This window comes from Ricinus communis, chromosome 2 (genome assembly GCF_019578655.1).
Source record: "Ricinus communis isolate WT05 ecotype wild-type chromosome 2, ASM1957865v1, whole genome shotgun sequence".
NCBI lineage: Eukaryota > Viridiplantae > Streptophyta > Magnoliopsida > Malpighiales > Euphorbiaceae > Ricinus > Ricinus communis.
This window is the reverse complement of record NC_063257.1, coordinates 27,391,257-27,417,080: the sequence shown is the minus strand read 5'-3', so window position 1 is coordinate 27,417,080 and position 25,824 is coordinate 27,391,257.

The window sequence follows — 25,824 nt, the reverse complement described above, 5'->3', positions numbered from 1 at the left end:
TCGTGATGTTGATAGATAAGAATTATGAAAGAGTTAGGAAACAAGGTGCTAATGTTTTCAAGGTACTACCGATCCTACCGAGGTCGAGGAATGGTTACGAAATACGGAAGGGTGTTGGATAGATTTAATTGCACATCCGAACAAAGGCTTCTATATACAGATCTTTAATAGAAAAGATGCACTTGATTGGTGGGAAACAGTTTTAAGAAGCAAAGATCGACCAATCACTTTGACTTGGAATGATTTCTTGAGAGAATTTGCTGAGAAGTATACTCCAGAAATTTATAGAGACAGAAAGAAGCTTGAATTTCTTCGCTTGAAATGTAATGATATGTCGCCTGCAGTAGTACGAAGTTCAATTTGTGAGATTATGTAAGTATGCACCAGAAGAAATAGCCATTGAAGAACTGAAAAGGAAGAAATTTGAGATGGGTTTGAGGCTTGACATTCGTGAGAAAATGGCAATGAAACCTCATAATTACAATGCCTCAATTGAAGTCGCTTTGAGAGTCAAGAAACATCATTTGAAAGGAATACTATGGAAGCTAAAAAGAAGAAGATCATTGGTGCTTATAGTAATCCTCAAAGACATATTAGTATTTCTTCATTTAGAGGCTCTAATTCACAGCGGAGTAGTTATCGTGGACGAGGGTTTGGTGGTCGGGCCTAGTAGATCCTCCACAAGTACCTTATAGTAGAGGTGGATACAATTCATCCGGACTTGAGGGAGGACAAGTTTCAGCCAGAGGGTTTGCTCCCGCTTGTCCCACGTGCAACAGGAGACATACCGGAGAATGTTGGGGACCTAGACCAGAGGTATGTTTTACTTGTAGTAGGCCGGACATTATTCTAGAGATTGTCCTATGAGAAGAAATAATGCCGGAGAATCTTATACAAAGGGTCGGTAGTGTTGGTGAAAATATTCCAGTTTGGTTCAGCAGAGGCAGAGGAAGAGGTGGCAGAGGAGGTTTAACTATTTCAGCAACACCATCAGAACAAATTGGTCAACCACAAGCACAAGCTAGAGTATTTGCTACTACTAGAAATGAAGCATTTGTAGCACCTGAAATTGTTACTGGTATACTTTCTATTCATAATTCTGATGCACATGTTCTTATTGATCCTGGATCCACATGTTCATTCATATCATATGATTTTGCATCGCATGTTCATGCTAATATAGAGGCATTAGGTTATGATATATATGTATCTATGCCTACTAGGGGTATTATCACAAAGAATACGATAGTGAGATCATGTCCCTGTAGTAGTAGATAGTGTCAAACTACATGCAGATTTGGTTGTTATTAATCTTAGAGAGTTTGATGTTATTTTGGGGATGGATTGGTTGTCAAGAAATCATGCTATTGTTGATTGTAAAACGAAGGAAGTGGCTATGGAAATACAAGGAGAAATGAAAATAGTAATGGTGGGTGAAAGGAAGACAATTCCTAATTGTTTGATTTCAAAGAAGGATCATGCGTCGCTTAATTAAAAATGGATGTGAAGCATATCTAATTAGTTTTATAGATACTACTAAGGTCACCCAGGGGTATTAGACATTCCAATGGTCGGAGAATTTCCTAACATATTCTTAGATGATTTGCCCGGTTTGCCACCAAATCGAGAGGTTGATTTTGAGATTGACATCATCTCTGGTATGACACCTATTTCTATTGCACCATACATAATGGCTCCATTAGAATTGAAAGAATTAAAGAAGCAATTAGAAGAGTTACTTGATAAAGGTTTCATCGTGCCAAGTACTTCACCTTGGGAGCACCCGCCTGTTTGTGAAGAAAAAGGATGGTAGTATGCGATTATGTATTGATTATAGGCAATTGAATAGGATTACAGAGAAGAATAAATATCCATTGCCGAGAATTGATGATTTGCTTGATCAGTTAAAAGGTGCAACTGTGTTCTCTAAAATTGATTTAAGATCAGTTATTGGCAACTCGTCAAGAGAAATCTATTGCCAAGACAAAGATTCGGAACAAGGTATGGGCACTATGAATTTATTGTGATGCCATTTGGATTAACAAATGCTCCTCACTGCTTTTATGTCAACGATGAACAAGACTTTCCGTACCATATTTAGATCACTTTGTTATTGTGTTCATTGATGATATTCTGATTTACTCTAGAAGCCTAGAAGAGCATGAACAACACTTGAGAATTGTTTTACAGATTTTGAGGGAAAAACAGTTGTATGCAAAATTCAACAAATGCGAGTTTTGGATGGAGGAAATTGCATTCTTAGGGTATATTATTTCTAAACATGGAGTGCAACCAGATTCATCAAAGATTAAAGCAATTATTGAATGGGAACCGCTTCTAGAAATGTTTCCCAAGTTCAAGTTTTCTTGGGTTACCGGCTATTATAGAAGATTTGTAAAAGATTTTTCAGTTATTGCTAAGCCTCTAACAGCTTTGTTAAAGAAGAATGTGCCATTCCAGTGGATGGAGTTATGTGATCAAAATTTTCAAGAGTTAAAGAAAAGGCTTACTACTACACCGACACTGCATTGCCATCCGAAATGGAGGTTATGTTGTATATATTGATGCTTCTAGGCAAGGACTTGGATGTGTCTTAATGCAAGCATGGGAAGGTTATAGCTTATGCTTCAAGACAATTACGACCTCATGAGCTGAATTATCCTACACATGATCTTGAATTAGCGTGCCTATTGTACATGCATTGAAGATATGGCGACATTATTTATACGGGGAGACATTTCAGATATTTCACCGATCATAAGAGTTTGAAATATATCCCTACGCAGAAAGAGTTGAATCCGAGACAACGAAGATGGATTGAGCTTCCAAGGATTATGATTGCACTATTGATTATCATCCCTGGAAAAGCAAATGTTGTTGCCGATGCTTTAAGTAGGAAGTCAGTGGAAAATTTTTCAAGTATGATTTGTTACAATGTAGAATATTTAGTTGCACTTAGAGCTATGGATGTGAAGTTTTATGTTTATGACGATGATCCTGTTAGCCACATTACAAGTAAAGCCTTTGATTGGAGATAAAATTAAAGATGCACAAAGTGTGAAGATTCTTATTTGCAAAGGATGAAGGGTAGAGTACAAGAAGGAAAGAATACACAATTTGTGTTGAAAGATAATGGTGTGTTATTGAATAGAAATCGTGTATGTGTACCCGATGTAGGAAATTTGAGAAAGGAAATCATGCATGAAGCGCACTATGCACCTTATGCAATGCATCCCGGAAGTACCAAAATGTACAAAAATTTGAAGCCTTATTATTGGTGGCCGGGCAATGAAGAAGGATGTGGCGAATTTGTGAGTAAGTGTTTGACATGTCGCCAAGTGAAAGGAGAGCACCAGGCCCTGCAGGTAAACTTCATTCTTTATCTATACACCGTGGAAGTGGGATAAGATTACTATGGATTTTGTTATGGGATTGCCGTGTACATTTAACAAGCATGATGCTATTTGGGTAATTGTTGATCGACTTACTAAATGTGCTCATTTCTTACCCGTGAAGCAAATGATTCACTTGATAAACTTGTCAATTGTATATTTCCGAGATTGTTAGATTGCATGGTGTGCCTATATCTATTGTATCGATAGGGATCCCGGATTTACTTCTCGCTTCCGGGAGAGTTTGCAGAAAGCATATGGTACTAAGCTTCATTTCAAGATGACTTTTCATCCCTCAAACAGATGGGCAATCGGAAAGAACTATTCGGACATTAGAAGATATGATGAGGGCTTGCACACTTGAGTTCAAGGGTAACCGGGATGATTACATACCACGGGATGGAATTTGCGATAACAACAGTTTTCATTCTAGTATCGGTATGGCTCCTTATGAAGCTTTGTATGGGAGGAAATGTAGAAGTCCAAGATGTCGGGATGTTGAAGGTTTAAGACAGCCTTGAAGGTCCGAATTGGTACAAGAAACAAAGTGGATAAAATAGAGATAGTTAAAAAGAATTTGAAAGTAGCACAGGACGTATAAAAGAGTTATGCTGATTTGCATCAAGGGAAATAGAATATATTGTGGGTGATAAAGTTTTCTTACGGGTATCACCATGGAAAGGAATATTAAGGTTTGGTAAACAAGGGAAATTGAGTCCGAGGTATGTAGGACCTTATGAAATTATTGAAAGAGTTGGACCATTGGCTTATAGGTTAGCATTACCTACAGAGTTGTCTTCTATTCATGATATTTTCACGTTTCTATGTTAAGGCGATATAGATCGGATCCTAGTCATATCATTCCAGAGCCGTAGATAGAAATCACGGAAAAGTTGACATATGTGGAAGAGCCGATAGAAATTCTTGATCAAGGGTTAAGAAATTGAGAAAGAAACACATTCCTATGGTCAAAATTAAGTGGAGTCATCATTCACCAAGAGAAGCAACATGGGAAGTGGAAGAGCATATGAGATGTAAGTATCCGCATCTATTCCATTGCAATGTTGGTGAGTTGTTAAAATTTTGGGGACGAAATTTCTTAAGGAAGGGAGAGTTGTAACGCCTGCGATTTTCTCATCATCCATGTTATGTGCATTTACATTTAATCATTGGGCATATGATGGTATATCAATGATATTTTTATTTTATGAGAACAGATATATATTAATTATAAGTAGAGAATAAGAAGCATGATATTAGATTATTAATTTAGATAAGTTGATTAAGTACTTGGGTTACATGTGTATTAAGCCTTAAGACTTAATTGAACCAATAGTTGAAGGTTGGGTAAATAGATTGGACTTAAAAGATACAATTAAAAGTTAGTACCTATATATGGTTAGTAAGAATTAATTTAGGGTGATAAAAATAGTTTAGTAGGTGGTGGCATTAAGAGAGGAATATTGAAATTGGAACCATGAGCAAGCTCATTTTACCTCTTCATTTCTCTAAAATTCGTACATGGCCAAAAACACAAAATTTGGAATAAGAGAGAGGAGTGGAATACCTAGAAAACTTAAGATTAAGATAGGATTTTGCTAACTATTGAAGGAGCCAAGCTAAAGCTAAAGGATTTAAGCATATTAGCAACCCAAAAGCTGAAATTGGTAAGTTGTTACTTGAGTGTTATTAATTTGTCATTAGGGTTCTTGATTACAAATTGGAAAAACTTCATTTGATGCTCTCATTGATTAATTAAAGGTCTGATTATCATGAATTAGTAGAGTATTGAATGATTGCATAAAGATTAAGCTTGATTTAAGTTTAAGTATGTTAAGATAGAAAACTGTCAAAATTCCAGCAACCTTAATGTTCTGTATTTTAGGCATAACATGGGTTATATAAGTCCAAATTAAGCTTAATTGATGTCTATGGAAAGTTTAAAGAGTCCTCTATAACTTTGTAGTTTTGTGATTTTGCTATTTTTGCCGTTTTGGTTGCTTAAATTGAGTAAACAGATTGCTGCTCGGGTACAACTAGCTGTATGACCCTTGCTCAGTAATTTGAAAATAATTAAATCTATAGAAGTCGGAATTGAGTAATTCTTCCTGGAAATGAAACTAGACGCATAAATGGATATGTCTATTTAATATAAGATTTTTGTATTAAGCCAATTTTGCCCAACAATAAATATACCTTGGTACTAAATTCTGTCTAGAAAACAGAAATGTTGGAGATTAGTTTTATGCAATTTATTGATGTTAGTTTGAGTTAAATTGGTATTTAACTAGTTGGGAAATGTTTATAGGATATTAAAACAGTAATTGAGAGTCTTAGAGGAAGAGTTAGACCTATGAATTAGAGAAGGGATGATCTTGTAATGCATTAGAACTCGCATTTACATGAATATTTGTAATATGCATGAAATGTGAATTGATGAATGTGTTGACAGTGCACTCAAAGGCCTCGGAAAGGAAGTTGTGGAGAAAGGAGGTTCTTATATGCTAAAGGAATAAGTATATTTTGAGTAAGTAAATAGTTAATATTTGCTATGTTCATATATTTAATCAAATGTTCGCAAATGGTTGCGTTTTGCTTAATATTGTTTATGTTTGAATGACTGAGATGGAAATGATTGGTGTTGAGTGGAACAATTGTTATTGCTGAAATATGATATAAGTGAAATGATTGAATTGTGATGTTAAGTGCATATGTGCATGTGAATGGTGGATTCCCCCGTGAAAAAAAATATATATATATAAAGCCTTGGGAGGCTAAAGCCTAGAGAGGCTATAAAAGTGTATAATGTGAGATGAGGCGAGCAGCTCTACGTGTGTGATATGTGAGGATGAGGCGGAGCAGCACATTAAAGGGGATCCACAAGCCGTGAGAACTAACCATAATTGTTGAATTGTATTTCTTCTATGATGGTTGTAATGAATTGAGTAGAATGGTATGACTTTATACCTAAACTATGAATATCATGGAAAGTTATGTGATTGGGTGGAAATTGTATTAAGGGTATGTGATATAGATTATGTTGATTATTTATTTACCGAGCTGGAGGCTCACCCCTCTCCAAAATTTTTCTTTTCAGGTTTGTAAATAGTAGTGCATCCGTTGGTTGTATGTGAAGTCTAGCTTTTAGCAATTCTGTCAAGTTGGGCCAGTTTTGTGAAGTTTCCTCCTGATGCATTTTTGTATGCAGTTATGTGATATATATGGAAGTATGCCTTATAAGGCATAAGAAGATGTTTGTAATACTTGTTAAATGATGTTTAAGTATAATCATATGTTTATATGTTAATAACCTTGTGTCTGGATTCTTAACAACCTACATATTGACCTATCTACCTGTAGTATATATTCTACGACGCTTGTATGCTTCCTGGCTAATGTTTATTGGTTAGCATGTGATGGGGATGTTACATATTTTCTCCAATTTATAAATATCTCCGTATTACGGGGTGTTTTCTCCTATTAAAAATTTTAACCCTTCTACCAGTCTGTTTTCTCAGACTCGCAATTATACTGCTTTTACTGGTTATTTTCTCATAATAAAAAAGATACATGTTTTACGATGTTATTTTCTTATATTGATAAGTATACCACTTTTACGATTTCGTTTTCTCATACTAGATTATTAGCACGATTATGGGGTTATTTTCTCAAGTTCAGAAATATACACGTTTTACGGGTTATTTTTTTATATTGATAAATATACACCTTTTACGGGGTTGTTTTCTCATATTATAAAATTAACCCATTTAAGAGGTTATTTTCTCATAGTCACCGATATACCAAAATTACGGGGTTATTTCTCCGATTGATAAATACCTTCGTATTACTGGGTGTTTTCTCATATTAAAAAATTTACCCTTTCTACCAGTCTGTTTTCTTAGACTCGCAATTACACTGCTTTTACTAGTTATTTTCTCAGATTAAAAAATATACATATTTTACGATGTTATTTTCTTATATTGATAAGTATACCACTTTACGAGGTCGTTTTCTCATACTAGATTATTAGCACGATTATGGGATTATTTTCTCAAGTTCAGAAATATACACGTTTTACGGTGTTATTTTTTTATATTGACAAATATACACCTTTTACGGGGTTGTTTTCTCATATTATAAAATTAACCCATTTAAGAGGTTATTTTCTCATAGTCACCGATATACCAAAATTACGGGGTTATTTCTCCGATTGATAAATACCTTCGTATTACTGGGTGTTTTCTCATATTAAAAAATTTACCCTTTCTACCAGTCTGTTTTCTTAGACTCGCAATTACACTACTTTTACGGGTTATTTTATCAGATTTAAAAATATACACGTTTTATGGGATTATTTTCTTATATTAATAAAATATAGCACTTTTACGGAATCGTTTTCTCATAATAAATTATTAGCACAATTATGGAGTTGTTTTCTAAAATTCATAAATATACACGTTTTATGGGGTTATTTTCTTATATCGATAAACATACCCCTTTACGGGGTTGTTTTCCCATATTATAAAATTAACCCATTTAAGGGGTTGTTTTCTCATACTCACAAATATATCAAAATTACGGAGTTATTTTCCTCGATTGATAAATATCCCCGTATTATGGGGTTGTTTTCCCATATTAAAAAATTTACCTCTTCTACGAGACTATTTTCTCATACTCGCAATTACACTACTTTTACTGGGTTGGTTTCTCAGATTCATAAATATACATATTTTAGGGAGTTATTTTCCTATATTCACAAATATACCCCTTTTACGGTGTTTTTTCTCATATTATAAAATTAACCTATTTAAGGGGTTGTTTTCTCATACTCACCAATATACCAAAATTACGGGGTTATTTTCTCCAATTTATAAATATCTCCGTATTACGGGGTGTTTTCTCATCTTAAAATTTTAACCTTTCTACCAGTTTGTTTTCTCATACTCGCAATTACACTGCTTTTACTGGTTATTTTCTCAGATTAAAAAATATACACATTTTACGATGTTATTTTCTTATATTGATAAGTATACCACTTTACGAGGTAGTTTTCTCATACTAGATTATTAGCACGATTATGGGATTATTTTCTCAAGTTCAGAAATATACACGTTTTACGGTGTTATTTTTTTATATTGACAAATATACACCTTTTACGGGGTTGTTTTCTCATATTATAAAATTAACCCATTTAAGAGGTTATTTTCTCATAGTCACCGATATACCAAAATTACGGGGTTATTTCTCCGATTGATAAATACCTTCGTATTACTGGGTGTTTTCTCATATTAAAAAATTTACCCTTTCTACCAGTCTGTTTTCTTAGACTCGCAATTACACTACTTTTACGGGTTATTTTCTCAGATTTAAAAATATACACGTTTTATGGGATTATTTTCTTATATTAATAAAATATAGCACTTTTACGGAATCGTTTTCTCATAATAAATTATTAGCACAATTATGGAGTTGTTTTCTAAAATTCATAAATATACACGTTTTACGGGGTTATTTTCTTATATCGATAAACATATCCCTTTTACGGGGTTGTTTTCCTATATTATAAAATTAACCCATTTAAGGGGTTGTTTTCTCATACTCACAAATATATCAAAATTACGGGGTTATTTTCCTCGATTGATAAATATCCCCGTATTATGGGGTTGTTTTCCCATATTAAAAAATTTACCTCTTCTACGAGACTGTTTTCTCATACTCGCAATTACACTACTTTTATTGGGTTAGTTTCTCAGATTCATAAATATACATATTTTACGGAGTTATTTTCCTATATTCACAAATATACCCCTTTTACGGTGTTGTTTTCTCATATTATAAAATTAACCTATTTAAGGGGTTGTTTTGTCATACTCACAAATATACCAAAATTACGGGGTTATTTTCTCCAATGGATAAATATCTCCGTATTACGGGGTGTTTTCTCATATTAAAAAATTTAACCTTTCTACCGGTTTGTTTTCTCAGACTCGCAATTACACTGCTTTTACTGACCATTTTCTCAGATTAAAGAATATACACTTTTTTACGGGGTTATTTTCTTATATTGATAAGTATACCACTTTTACGAGGTCGTTTTCTCATACTAGATTATTAGCACTATTATGGGGTTATTTTCTCAAATTCAGAAATATACATATTTTACGGGGTTATTTTTTTATATGGACAAATATGCGCCTTTTACGGGTTGTTTTATATTATAAAATTAACCCATATAAGAGGTTATTTTCTCATACTCACCAATATACCAAAATAACGGGGTAATTTTCTCCAATTGATAAATATCTCCATATTACAGGGTGTTTTCTCATATTAAAAAATTTAACCTTTCTACCAGTATGTTTTCTCAGACTCGCAATTACACTACTTTTACTGGTTATTTTCTCAGATTAAAAAATATACGCGTTTTACGGGGTAATTTTCTTATATTGATAAGTATACTACTTTTACGAGGTCGTTTTCTCATACTAGATTATTAGCACTATTATGGGATTATTTTCTCAAATTGAGAAATATACACGTTTTACGGGGTTACATTTTTATATTGACAAATATACACCTTTTACGAGGTTTTTTTCTCATATTATAAAATTAACCCATTTAAGAGCTAATTTTCTCATACTCACCAATATACTAAAATCACAGGGTTATTTTCTCCGATTGATAAATATCTTCGTATTACTGGGTGTCTTCTCACATTAAAAAATTTACCCTTTCTACCAGTCTGTTTTTTGAGACTCGCAATTGCACTACTCTTACGGGTTATTTTCTCAGATTTAAAAATATATACGTTTTAGGGGATTATTTTTTTATATTAATAAATATAGCACTTTTACGGGGTCGTTTTCTCATATTAAACTATTAGCACTATTATGGGATTGTTTTCTAAAATTCATAAATATACATATTTTACGGGGTTATTTTTTTATATTGATAAACATACCCCTTTTATGGGGTTGTTTTCTCATATTAGAAAATTAACCAATTTAAGGGGTTGTTTTTTCATACTTAGAAATATACCAAAACTACGGAGTTATTTTCTCCAATTGATAAATATTCCCGTATTGGGGGTTATTTTCTCATATTAAAAAATTTATACCTTTTATGAGACTGTTTTCTCATACTCACAATTACACTACTTTTACGCGGTTGGTTTCTCAGATTCATAAATATACATATTTTACGGAGTTATTTTCCTATATTGGCAAATATACCCCTTTTCCGATGTTGTTTTCTCATATTATAAAATTAACCAATTTAAGGGGTTGTTTTGTCATACTCACAAATATACCAAAATTACGGGGTTATTTTCTCCGATTGATAAATATCTCCGTATTATGGGGTCTTTTCTGATATTAAAAAATCTACCCCTTCTACGAGGATGTTTTCTCAGACTCGCAATTACACTACTTTTATTCTCAAATCTAAATATATACACGTTTTACGGGGTTATTTTCTTATATTGATAAAAATACCACTTTTATGGGTTTGTTTTCTCAAATTTATAAATAAGCACGTTTTATGGGATTGTTTTCTCAAATTTATAAATCTGCACGTTTTATGGGATTATTTTCTTATGTGGACAAATATACCCCTTTTACGGGGTTGTTTTCTCATATTGTAAAATTAACTCATTCAAAGGGTTGTTTTCTCATACTTACAAATATACCAAAATTACGGGGTATTTTCTTATAGTAAATCATTTACTCCTTCTTTGAGGCTGTTTTCTCAGACTCGCAATTATAGTACTTTTACGGGTTTGGTTTCATAGATTTATAAATATACACGTTTTACGGAGTTATTTTCCTATATTGACAAATATACCGCTTTCACGGTGTTGTTTTCTCATATTATAAAACTAACCAATTTAAGGGGTTGTTTTGTCATACACACAAATATACCAAAATTAGGGGTTATTTTCTCCGATTGATAAATATCTCCGTATTATGAGGTCTTTTCTCATATTAAGAAATTTTCCCCTTATACGAGGCTGTTTTCTCAGACTCGCAATTACACTACTTTTACCAGGTTATTTTCTCAAATCCAAAAATATACACGTTTTACGGAATTATTTTCTTATATTGACAAAAATACCACTTTTACAGCTCATACTAAATTATTAGCACTATTATGGGGTTGTTTTCACAAATTCATAAATATGCACATTTTACGGGATTATTTTCTTATATGGACAAATATACCCCTTTTACGGGGTTGTTTTCTTATATTGTAAAATTAACCCATTTAAGGGATTATTTTCTCATATTCATAAATATTCCAAAATTAAGGGATATTTTCTCATATTAAAAAATTTATCCCTTCTACGAGATTGTTTTTCATATTTGCAATTACACTACTTTTACGGGTTATTTTCTCAGATTACCACTTTTACAGGCTCATACTAAATTATTAGCACTATTATAGGGTTGTTTTCTCAAATTCTTAAATATGCATGTTTTACGGGATTATTTTCTTATATGGACACATATACCCCTTTCATGGGGTTGCTTTCTCATATTGTAAAATTAGCCCATTTAAGGGGTTACTTTCTCATACTCACAAATATTCCAAAATTACGGCATATTTTCTCATATTAAATTACGCTGTTTTTTTTAGTCTCGCAATTACACTACTTTTACGGGTTATTTTCTCAAATTCAGAAATATACACGTTTTACCTAGTTGTAAGAATATTGATAAATATACCACTTTTACGGGGTCGTTTTCTCATATTAAATTATTAGCACTATTATGGGGTTGTTTTCTCGAATTCATAAATATACACGATTTAAGGAAGTATTTTCTTGTGTCGAAAAACATACCCCTTTTACCGAGTTGTTTTCTCATATTATAAAATTAACCTATTTAAGGGGTTGTTTTCTGATACTCACAAATATACCACAATTACGGGGTTATTTCCTTAGATTCATAAATATCCCCGTACTACGAAGTTGTTTTCACATATTAAAAAATTTACCCCTTCCGCTAGGCTGTTTTCTCATATAAAAATATTTACCCATTCTACAAGGCTATTTTTTTAGACTCGCAATTATACTACTTTTCACGAGTGTTTTCTCAGATTTATAAATATACATGTTTTACGGAGTTATTTTCTTATATTAATAAGTATACCACTTTTATGGAGTCGTTTTCTCAAATTAAATTATTAGCACTATTATGGAGTTGTTTTCTCAAATTCATAAATATACATATTTTACGGGGTTATTTTCTTATATTGACAAATATACCTCTTTTACGGGATTGTTTTCTTACATTATAAAATTAATCCATTTAAGGGGTTGTTCTCTCATACTCATAAATATACCAATATTACAGGGTTATTTTCTCCGATTGATAAATATCGTTGTATTACGGGGTTGTTCTCTCATATTAAGAAATTTACCTATTCTACGAGGCTGTTTTTTAGAATTGCAATTACACTACTTTTACGTTGTTGTTTTTCCGACACATAAATATACACGTTTTACGGAATTATTTTCTTATATTGATAAATATACCACTTTTACGGGGTCATTTTCTCATATTAAATTATTAGTACTATTATGGTGTTGTTTTCTCAAATTCATAAATATACACGTTTTACAAGATTATTTTCTTCTACCGACAAACATACCCCTTTTAAGGTGTTGTTATTTCATATTACAAAAATAATCCATTTATGGTGTTATTTTCTCATGCTCACAAATATACCATAATTATGGGGTTATTTCCTCAGATTCACAAATATCCACATATTACAGAGTTGTTTTCACATATTAAAAAATTTATCCCTTCCACGAGGCTGTTTTTTTATATTAAAAAATATACCGCTCCTACGAGGCTGTTTGCTCATACTCGCAATTACACAACTTTTACGGGGTTATTTTCTCAGATTAAAAAATATACACTTTTACAGGGTTATTTTCTTATATTGATAAATATACCACTTTCACGAGGTCATTTTCTCATATTAAATTATTAGCACTATTATAGCACTATTTTCTCAAATTCATAAATATACACGATTTACAGGTTATTTTCTTATACCGACAAACATACCCCTTTTACGGGATTGTTTTCTCATATTATAAAAGTAACCCATTTAGTAGGCTATTTTCTCATACTCACAAATATACCAAAATTATGGGTTATTTTCTCCTATTGATAAATATCCCCATATTACGGGGTTGGTTTCTAATATTTATAAATATACCCCACTTACGGAGTTGTTTTCTCATATTAAAAAATTTACCCTTTCTATGAGGCTGTTTTCTTAGACTCCTAATTGCACTACTTTTACAGGTTATTTTCTCAGATTCATAAATATACACGATTTACGGGGTTATTTTCTTATATTGATAAATATATCACTTTTACGGGGTCGTTTTCTCATATTAAAATATTATCACTATTATGGGGTTGTTTTCTCAAATTCATAAATATACACGTTATACGGGGTTATTTTCTTATATCGACAAACATACCCCTTTTACGGGGTTGTTTTCTGATATTATAAAATTAATCCATTTAAGGTTTGTTTTCTCATACTCACAAATATACCACAATTAAGGGGATATTTCCTCATATTAAAAAATATTCACGTATTATGGGGTTGTTTCACATATTAAAATATTTACTCCTTCCGTGAGGCTGTTTTTTCATATTAAAAAATTTACCCGTTCTACGAGGCTGTTTTCTTAGACTCGCAATTACACTACTTTTACGGGGTTGTTTTCTCATATGCTTAAATATACACATTTTACCAGGTTATTTTCTTATATCGACAAATATATCCCTTTTCCGGGGTTGTTTTCTCATATTATAAAATTAACCCATTTAAGGGGTCGTTTTCTAAAATTAAAAAATATACCAAAATTACGAGGTTATTTTCTCCGATTTATAAATATCTCCGTATTACGGGGTTATTTTCTCATATTAAAAACTTACCGCTTATATGAGACTTTTTTCTTAGACTCGTAATTACACTACTTTTACATTGTTGTTTTATCAGATTCATAAATATACACGTTTTACGGGGTCATTTTCTCATATTAAATTATTAGCACTATTATGGGATTGTTTTCTCATATTCATAAATATACACATTTTACGGGATTATTTTCTTATATTGATAAACATACCCCTTTTACGGGGTTATTTTCTCATATTATAAAATTAACCCACAATTACAGGGTTATTTCCTCAGATTCATAAATATCCCTGTTTTACGAAATTTACACCTTCCACGAGGCTGTTTTCTCATATTAAAAAATTTACCCCTTCTACTAGGATGTTTTCTCATACTCGCAATTACACTATTTTTATGGCATTATTTTCTCAAATTCAAAAATATACGGGTTTTACGGGGTTATTTTCTTATATTGATAAATATACCGCTTTTACGGGATCGTCTTTTTCATAGTAAATTATTAGCACTATTATAGGGTTGCTTTCTCAAAACGTTTTACGGGTTATTTTCTTATATTGACAAACATACCCCTTTTACGGTATTGTTTTCTCATATTATAAAATTAATCCATTTATAGGGTTGTTTTCTCTTACTCACAAATATACCAAAATGATGTGGTTATTTTCTCCAATTGATAAATATCTCGGTATTATGGGGTTGGTTTCTAATATTATCAAATATACCCCTCTTACGGGGTTGTTTTCTCATATTAAAAAATTTATCCCTTCTACGATGCTATTTTCTCAGACCCGCAATTACACTACTTTTACGGGTCATTTTCTCAGATTCATAAATATACAGGTTTTACGGGGTTATTTTCTTATATTGATAAATATACCACTTTTAAGGGGTCGTTTTCTTATATTAAATTATTAGCACTATTATGGGGTTGTTTTCTCAAATTCATAAATATACACGTTTTATGGGGTTATTTTCTTATATTGACAAACATACCCCTTTTATGGGGTTGTTTTCTAATATTCACAAATATACCACAATTACGGGGTTATTTTCTCCGATTGATAAATATCCTCGTATTACGGGGTTGTTTTCTCATATTAAATAATTAACCCTTCTACGAGGCTGTATTCTCAGACTCGCAGTTACACTAATTTTATAGGATTATTTTCTCAGATTTATAAATATACACGTTTTACAAGGTTATTTTCTTATATTACCCATTTTATGAGGCTGTTTTATGAAACTCTCAATTACACTACTTTTTCGGGATTATTTTTTCAGATTCATAAATATACACGTTTTACGGAATTATTTTCTTATATTGATAAATACCACTTTTACGGGATCGTTCTCTCATACTAAATTGTTAGTACTATTATGGATTGTTTCTCAACTATAACACATGTGCCTGACGGGGTTATTTTCTTCGACAAAGATACCCCTTTTACGGGATTGTTTTCTCATATTATAAAATTAACCCATTTAAGGGGTTGTTTTCTCATACTCACAAATATACCATAATTATTGGGTTATTTCCTCAGATTCATAAATATCCCCGTATTACGGTATTTTTTTCACATATTAAAAGATTTACCCCTTCCGTGAGGCTGTTTTATCATATTAAAAAATTTACCCATTTATATCGCTTTTCTTAGATTCGCAATTATACTACTTTTTCAGGATTGCTTTCTCAGATTCAAAAGTATACCAATTTTACAGGGTCGCTTTCTCCTATTAAATTATTAGCACTATTATGGGGTTATTTTCTCATATTATAAAATTAACCCATTTAAATGGTTGTTTTCTCATACACACAAATATATAAAAATTATGGGGTTATTTTCTTCGATTGATAAATATCCCTGTATTACAGGGTTGTTCTCTCATATTAAAAAATTTACCTCTTCTACAAGGCTGTATTCTCAGACTCGCAGTTACACTACTTTTACAGTGTTTTTTTCTCATATTAAAAACTTTACCTCTTCTACGAGGCTGTTTTCTCAGACTCACAATTACACTACTTTTACAGGGTTGTTTTCTCAGATTCATAAATATACATATTTTACGGGGTTATTTTCTTATATCGACAAATATACCCCTTTTACGGGGTTGTTTTCTCATATTATAAAATTAACCCATTTAAGGGGTTGTTTTCTCATACTCACAAATATACCATAATTATGGGTTTATTTTCTCTGATTAATAAATATTCCCATTTTACGGGGTTATTTTCTCGTATTAAAACATTTACCCCTTCTATGAGGCTGTTTTCTGAGACTCGCAATTACACTATTTTTACAGGATTATTTTCTCATATTGATAAAAATACCATTTTTACGGGCTCAAACTAAATTATTAGCACTATTATGAAGTTGTTTTCTGAAATTCATAAATATACACTTTTTACGGGGTTATGTTCTTATATTGGCAAATATACCCTTTTTACGGGGTTGTTTTCTCATATTATAAAATTAACCAATTTATGGATTTATTTTCTCATACTCAGAAATATATCAAAATAACAAGGTTACTTTCTCTGATTGATAAATATCTCCGGATTATAGGGTGTTTTCTCATATTAAAAAATTTACCCCTTCTACGAGGCTATTTTCTCAAACTCGCAATTACACTACTTTTACAATGTTATTTTCTCAGATTCAAAAATATACCCGTTTTACGGGGTTATTTTCTTTTATTGATAAATATACTACTTTTAAGGAGTCGTTTTCTCATATTAAATTATTAGCACTATTATGGTGTTGTTTTCTCAAATTCATAAATATACACGATTTACAGAGTTATTTTCTTATATCGACAAACATACGCCTTTTATGGGGTTGTTTTCTCATATTATAAAATTAATCAATTTAACGGGTTGTTTTCTCATACTCACAAATATACTACAATTACTGGGTTATTTCCTCATATTCATAATATATCCCGTATTACGGAGTTATTTTCACATATTAAAATATTTACCCCATCCACGAGGCTATTTTCTAATATTAAAAAATTTACCCGGTCTACGAGATTATTTTCTTAGATTCGCAATTACACTACTTTTTCAAGATTGTTTTGTCAAATTCATAAATATACACATTCTACGGGGTTATTTTCTTATATTGATAAGTATACTAATTTTACAGGGTCATTTTCTCATGTTAAATTATTAGCACTATTTTAACATATTATAAAATTAACCCATTTATAGGGTTGTTTTCTCATACTCAAAAATATATAAAAATTACGGGGTTATTTTCTCCGATTGATAAATATCCTTGTATTACGGGGTTGTTCTCTCATATTAAAAAATTTACCCCTTCTACGAGGCTGTATTCTCAGACTCGCAATTACACTACTTTTACATGGTTGTTTTTTCATATTAAAAAACTTACAATTACACTACTTTTACGGGGTTATTTTCTCATTTTCATAAATAAATAAGTTTTACGGGGTTATTTTCTTTTATTGACAAATATACCCTTTTTACGGGGTTGTTTCCTCATATTATAAAATTAACCCATTTAAGGGGTTGTTTTCACATACTCACAAATATAACAAAATTACAGGGTTATTTTCTCCGATTGATAAATATCTCCATATTATGGGGTGTTTTCTCATATTAAAAAATTTACCCCCTCTACGAGGTTGTTTTCTCAGACTCGCAATTACACTACTTTTACCGGGTTGTTTCCTCATATTCATAAATATATACGTTTTACGGGGTTATTTTCTTATATCGACAAACATACCCCTTTTACGGAGTTGTTTTCTCATATTATAAAATTAAGCCATTTAAGGGGTTATTTTTTCATACTCAGAAATATATCACAATTACGGAGTTGTTTCCTCAGATTCATAAATAACCCTGTATTATGGAGTTGTTTTCACACATTAAAAAGTTTATCCCTCCCACGAGGCGGTTTTCCCATATTATAAAATTTACCCGTTCTACGAGGCTATTTTTTTAGACATGCAATTACACTACTTTTTCGAGATTATTTTCTCAGATTCATAAATATACACGTTTTACCGGGTTATTTTCTTATATTTATAAGTATACTACTCATATTAAATTATTAGTACTATTATGTGGTTATTTCCTCAAATTCATAAATATATACATTTAACGAGGTTATTTTCTAATATTCACAAATATACCCCTTTTACGGGGTTGTTTTCTCATATTATAAAATTAACCCATTTAAGGGGATGTGTTCTCATAATCACAAATATACCAAAATGATGGGGTTATTTTCTTCGATTGATAAATATCTCCGTATTATAGGTTTGCTTTCTCATATTAAAAATTTATTCTCTACTTATAATGCTTTCCGACCGCATCATAATTCACTTTTACGGGATTAATTTCTCATATTCATAAATATATAAGTTTTACGGGGTTATTTTCTTATATTGACAAATATACCCCTTCTACGGGGTTATTTCCTCATATTATAAAATTAACCCATTTAAGGGGTTGTTTTCTCATACTCACAAATATAACAAAATTACAGGGTTATTTTCTCCGATTGATAAATATCTCCGTATTATGGGGTGTTTTCTCATGTTAAGAAATTTCCCCTTCTACCAGGTTGTTTTCTCAGACTCGCAATTACACTACTTTTATGGGGTTATTTTCTCAGATTCAGAAATATACAGATTACGAGGTTCTTTTCACATTTTAAAAAATTTACCCATTCCACGAGGCTGTTTTCTCATATTATAGAATTTACTTGTTTTACAAGTTTATTTTCTTAGACTCGTAATTACACCACTTTTATGGGGTTATTTTCTCAAATTCATAAATATACACGTTTTATGGCGTTGTTTTCTTATATTGATAAATATACCACTTTTACGGGGTCATTGTCTCATAATAAATTATTAGCACTATTATGAGTTTATTTTTTCAAATTCATAAATATACACGTTTTACGGGGTTATTTTCTTATGTTAACAAACATACCCCTTTAAGGGTTTGTTTTCTCATACTCACAAATATACCAAGATTATGGGGTTATTTTCTTAGATTCATAAATATCCCCGTATTACGGGGTTGTTTTCACATATTAAAAAGTTTACCTGTTCTACGAGGCTGCTTTCTTAGATTCACAATTACACTACTTTTACGGGGTTATTTTCTTATATTGATAAATATACTACATTTACGGAGTCGTTTTCTCACACTGTATTATTAGCACTATTATGGGGTTGTTTTCTCAAATTCATAAATATACACGTTTTATGAGGTTATTTTCTTATATTGACAAATATACCCCTTTTACGGGGTTAGTTTCTCATATTATAAAATTAATCCATTTAAGGGGTTGTTTTCTCATACTCACAAAAATACCAAAATTACGATGTTATTTTCTCCGATTGATAAATATCTCTGTATTACTAGGTGTTTTCTCATAATAAAAAATTTACCCCTTCTACGAGGCTGTTTTCTCAAACTCGCAATTACACTACTTTTACGGGGTTGGTTTCTCAGATTCATAAATACACACATTTTACAGGGTTATTTCTTATATTGACAAATATACCCCTTTTGTGAGGTTGTTTTCTCACATTATAAAATTAACCCATTTAAGGGGTTTTCTCATACTCACAAATATACCAGAATTACGGGGTTATTTTCTCCGATTAATAAATATCCCCCGTATTACATGGTTGTTTTCTCATATTAAAAGATTTACCCCTTCTACGAGGCTGTTTTCTCAGACTCACAATTACACTATTTTTACTGGGTTGTTTTCTCAGATTCATAAATATACACGTTTTACGAAATTATTTTCTTATATTGATAACTATACGAATTTTACGGGGTGGTTTTTTTCATTTTAAATTATTAGCACTATTATGGGGTTGTTTTCTCAAATTCATAAATATACACGTTTTACGGGGTTATTTTCTTATATCGATAAACATACCCCTTTTACGGGGTTGTTTTCTCATATGATAAAATTAACCTATTTAAGGGGTTATTTTCTCATACTTACAAATATAACACAATTACGGGGTTATTTCCTCAGATTCATAAATATCCCTGTATTACGGGGTTGTTTTCTCATATAAAAAAATTTACCCTTTCTACGAGGCTGTTTTCTAACGCTCGCAATTATACCACTTTTACGGGGTTGGTTTCTCAGATTTATAAATATACACGTTTTACGATTATTTTCTTATATCAACAAACATACCCCTTTTACGGGGTTGTTTTCTCATATTATAAAATTAACCCATTTAAGAGGTTGTTTTCTCATACTCACAAATATACCACAATTACGGGGTCAAATTCATAAATATACCCGTATTACAGGGTTGTTTTCTCATATTAAAAAATTTACCCCTTCTACGAGGCTGTTTTCTAACACTCACAATTACACTACTTTTACGGGATTGGTTTCTCAGATTCATAAATATACACATTCTACGAGATTATTTTCTTATATTGACAAATATACCCCTTTTACGGGGTTGTTTTCTCATATTATAAAATTAACCTATTTAAGGGGTTCTTTTCTCATAATCACAAATATACCAAAATGACGGGTTATTTTCTTCGATTGATAAATATCTCCATATTATGGGGTATTTTTTCATATTAAAAAATTTACCCCTTCTACGTGGCTTTTTTCTTAGACTCGCAATTACACTACTTTTACGGGGTTATTTTCTCATATTCAAAAGTAGACACGCATTACTGGATTGTTTTCACATATTATGAAATTTACCTGTTTTACAAAGCTGTTTTGTTAGACTCACAACTATAATACTTTTACGAGGTTGTTTTCTCATATTCATAAATACACACGTTTTACGGGGTTATTTTCCTATATTGATAAATATACTACTTTTACGGGGTCGTTTTCTCATACTAAATTATTAGCACTATTATGGGGTTCTTTTCTCAAATTCATAAATACACACGTTTTACGTGCTTATTTCTTATAATATACCCCTTTTATGGGGTTGTTTTCTCAATTATAAAATTAACCCATTTAAGGGGTTGTTTACTCATACTCACAAATACACAAAAATTACGGGGTTATTTTTTCTGATTGATAAATATCCCCGTATTACGGGGTTGTTTTCTCCTATTAAAAAATTTACTCCTTCTACGAGGTTGTTTTCTCAAAATTGCGATTACACTACTTTTACGGGGTTATTTTCTTAGACTCATAAATATACATGTTTTACGGAGTTATTTACTTGTATTGTTAAAAATACCACTGTCACGACCTGATCTGTGGGTCTGTGACCGGCACTAGGTAATGGGTAGGCTTAAGGCCACTGAATCCCGTAGTAAGCCTTACTATTCACTAACTCATCAAATTGAAACTCGGACACAATCCAAAGTACTGATTCATAATTAACCTTAACATCAAATTTTACATATTTAATTCGGTCTGCCAGCATAATTAGGCAAGACCTGAAATTGAATAAAATTACAAACTGATAATTCTAAAATTTCTATTGCATAGAATCTAGAATTTTAAAAGTTAACATACCAATAAATTCAGTTAAATCTAACCCGAGGGTGAAGGAGTTGGGCTGCTAGATAAAGAGAACTGCAGAAAACTGACTACACCTGAAAACAGTGAAATTGAGACTGTCAGTCTTGAGAGTGAGTTAAAATCATATATTCCAAATGAAATATAAAACTTCAATAAAATATTTGTTTAATTAAAATAAAATACGTGTCATGCTATGCTTCTGTAAAATAAAATAAAATAAAATTTATTTCATACTACGGGACAAAGTACCTCAGTAGAACCCTAGCCCCAATACTAAAAGTTTCAACTCTCTCATTCCAACAGAACTAGCGCCTAGAGAGTGAAGCTCGATGAGGGTCCTTAAATCCAGTCTGGTCACTTAATTATCACTAACAATCTTAGCCTTTTGGCTCTCTTACTCCAATAAGACTGACTCCTAGAGAGCGAAGCTCGACCAGGGTCCTTAAGTCTAGTCTGGTCACTTAAGTTTCCAAATAAGCTGACGCCTAGAGAGCAATGCTCGACCAGGGACCTTTACTCCGGCAATCACACTCTACTCAGCCTAGAGAGCAATGCTCGACCAGGGCAAGTCCTAAATTTACCCTTTTTACTATCTGTCTCAGATTCCTACCGGTGTGCATGCGGTCCTAATGCAACCCATCAGGTGGCATGTTCTATAGTCGTCCTATTCCGAGTCAACACGCAATCAATAAAATCATAATGTAGAAAATGAAACATATATAAATAATGAATAAATAAATAATTAAAATATTAAATCATGTAATCAGAACTATTTCATAAAATCTTGGCATGACACATATAAATGACATATGACTTTAACTCACAGTTCTAACGACCTCCTAACTCTGCTCCGATGCCTTGGGTGGAGCGAGCCGAACTAACGGATTATCTAATCACGGAAAACAATTCAATCAATAACATTAAAACATTTGATAATTAACCCTAGGTCTAGACTCCTAGGACTAACCTGCCTAAAAATTCTCAACCTGCACCCTATTTGAAAATCTCTAAGAATCCCTTAAACACTTGCCAGCCCACTCCCCAGATAATCGGTCCAGACCCGCTAAAACACTTCAAATATTCCAATAATTTATTTAACGGGAGTCGGGCCACCACACTATATTATTTTTCCTGACTCCACCATACAACACAAAACATGATTATTGGCAGACGGTTCGATAAATTATTATTTTAACTAATAAGCCTCACATAATTATTCTATATTCAACATAATAATTTAAACACATAATGTTTTGTCAATGAACTCTAAAATTAAAGGCTAGAGAATTACCGAGACGCTTGATCACTCAGTCGACTCTCCTCTAGGGCCGAGTCCGACCGACGATCTGAATGCGCCTACGAACTCGAAACAACACGCTGATGATGATTCTAACTTTCGATCTTTCGATTTGAGCCCCGATAATTCAAAGAGATTTACAGACGATCTCGGTCGTTGATTTTCAAACGGAGTCCGATCGCCGCGAAACCGGTGCCATTAGAAAGCTTGAGCTGAGAGGAGTCCGACTATGCCCTCCGATCAGCCATAGCTCATCGGAACTCGCAGGAAAAGCTTGAAAACTCCGGCTGCCTCCACTTTATCTCTCCACCACAAACTTCCAACTCCGGCCACCAATTAATCTCCTACCACCGCCATCTAAACACTGAATGGTTTGACCACGGTGATCTTTCCTTCCTTCGCCACCCTCGGACGTCCCCAAAGCCGCCACTGCTGCATTTGGTTTCGCCGCCTCCACCGCGCCTTAGATAGTTTTTGCTGGCTCAAGATGGCTAATTCTACCATGGACGAATGCAATTGTTGTTTCTTTCTCTTTCTCTTCTTCTTCTTACTTTTCTTTTCTTTCTTCTCTATATCGACTTTTGGTCCCTCAACTTTTTTTCTTTACCAATTGGTCCCTCAACTTCTTTAATTACTAACAATTTCACCCTGTAAAATTTTTGATTAGCCCTTAAACTTTTTTTTAGCTTTTCAATTAAACCCCTAACTATTTAATTTGGGCCAAATTAGAATTATTAAAAATATAGAATTACTTGTTTACCCTTGCTTTTAAATGTGAAATTACCAAAATACCCTTATCAACACACTTAATTAGAAAAATACCAACCATACAAATTTTCATTAAAACCCCATATTAATAAAATTATATTTTTCGTCCTTATTTCAAAATTAATTATCAATTTAATCGTAACCCTTAATTAACTTAATTAATTAATTTTGCTAACTATTTTTCAATTAAAATTAGCACCATTTGCTAATTAAAATTCTCTTCCATTTCACCAATAATTCTTTTATAAAAATATTCTTTACTAATTCTTCCATAATTTTCAAATATAATATTTAATTCAAATTTTCACATTGGGAGAAAAATATAGTGACCAAAAATAATTTATTTTCTAAAAAACTTACTTAATTAAATATAGAAAATAACTCCCTTATTTTTATCTAGCATTAAAATTCTATTTTAAATCATCCTACTTAAATCAAATAAAAATAAAGTAAAATTAAATTAAATAAAAACTCGTTTATTAATCATTACTAATACTATTATTAAAAGAAACATTTCGGGTATTACAACCACTTTTAAGGGCTCATACTAAATTATTAGCACTATTATGGGGTTATTTTCTCAAATTCATAATTATACACGTTTTACGGGGTTATTTTCTCATATTATAAAATTAATCCACTTAAGGGGTTGTTTTCTCATACTCACAAATATACCAAAATGACAGGGTTATTTTATCCGATTGATAAATATTTCCATATTACGAAGTGTTTTCTCATATTAAAAAATTTATCCCTTCTACGAGGCTATTTTCTCAGACTCACAATTACACTGCTTTTACGGGGTTATTTTCTCATATTCATAAATATACATGTTTTACGGAGTTATTTTCTTATATTGATAAAAGTACCACTTTTACGGGCTCATACTAAATTATTAGCACTATTATGGGTTGTTTTCTCAAATTCATAAATATACACGTTTTACGGAGTTAATTTCTTATATTGATAAATATACCATTTTTACGGGGTTGTTTTCTCATATTAAATTATTAGCACTATTAAGGGGTTGTTTTCTCCAATTCGTAAATATACACGTTTTATGGGATTATTTTTTTATATCGAGAAATATACCCCTTTTACGGATTTATTTTCTCATATTATAAAATTAACCCATTTAACGGGTTGTTTTCTCATAATCACAAATATACTAAAATTACGGGGTTATTTTCTCCGATTGATAAATATCTCTGTATTACGGAGTGTTTTCTCATATTAAAAAATTTATTCCTTCTACCATGTGTTTTCTCGGACTCGCAATTACACTTCTTTTACAGGGTTATTTTTTCAGATTCAAAAATATACACGTTTTACGAAGTTATTTTCTTATATTGATAAATATACTACTTTTACGAGGTCGTTTTCTCATATTAAATTATTAGTAGTATTATGGGGATGTTTTCTCAAATTCATAAATATACACGTTTTACGGGGTTATTTTCTAATATGACAAATATACCAATTTTATAGGGTTATTTTCTCATATTATAAAATTAATCCATTTAAGGGGTTATGTTCTCATATTATAAAATTAACCCATTTAAGGGGTTGTTTTCTCATACTCACAAATATACCACAATTACGAGGTTATTTCCTTAGATTTATAAATATTTCCGTATTACGGGGTTGTTTTCACATATTAAAAATTTACCCATTTCATGAGGTTGTTTTCTCATATTAAAAAGTTTACCCATTCTACGATGTTGTTTTCTTAGACTCGTAATTAAACTACTTTTACGGGGTTATTTTCTTATATTGATAAATATACCACCTTTACGAGTTAGTTTTCTCACACTAAATTACTAGCACTATTATGGGGTTGTTTTCTCCAATTCATAAATATACACGTTTCACAAGATTATTTTCTTATATTGACAAA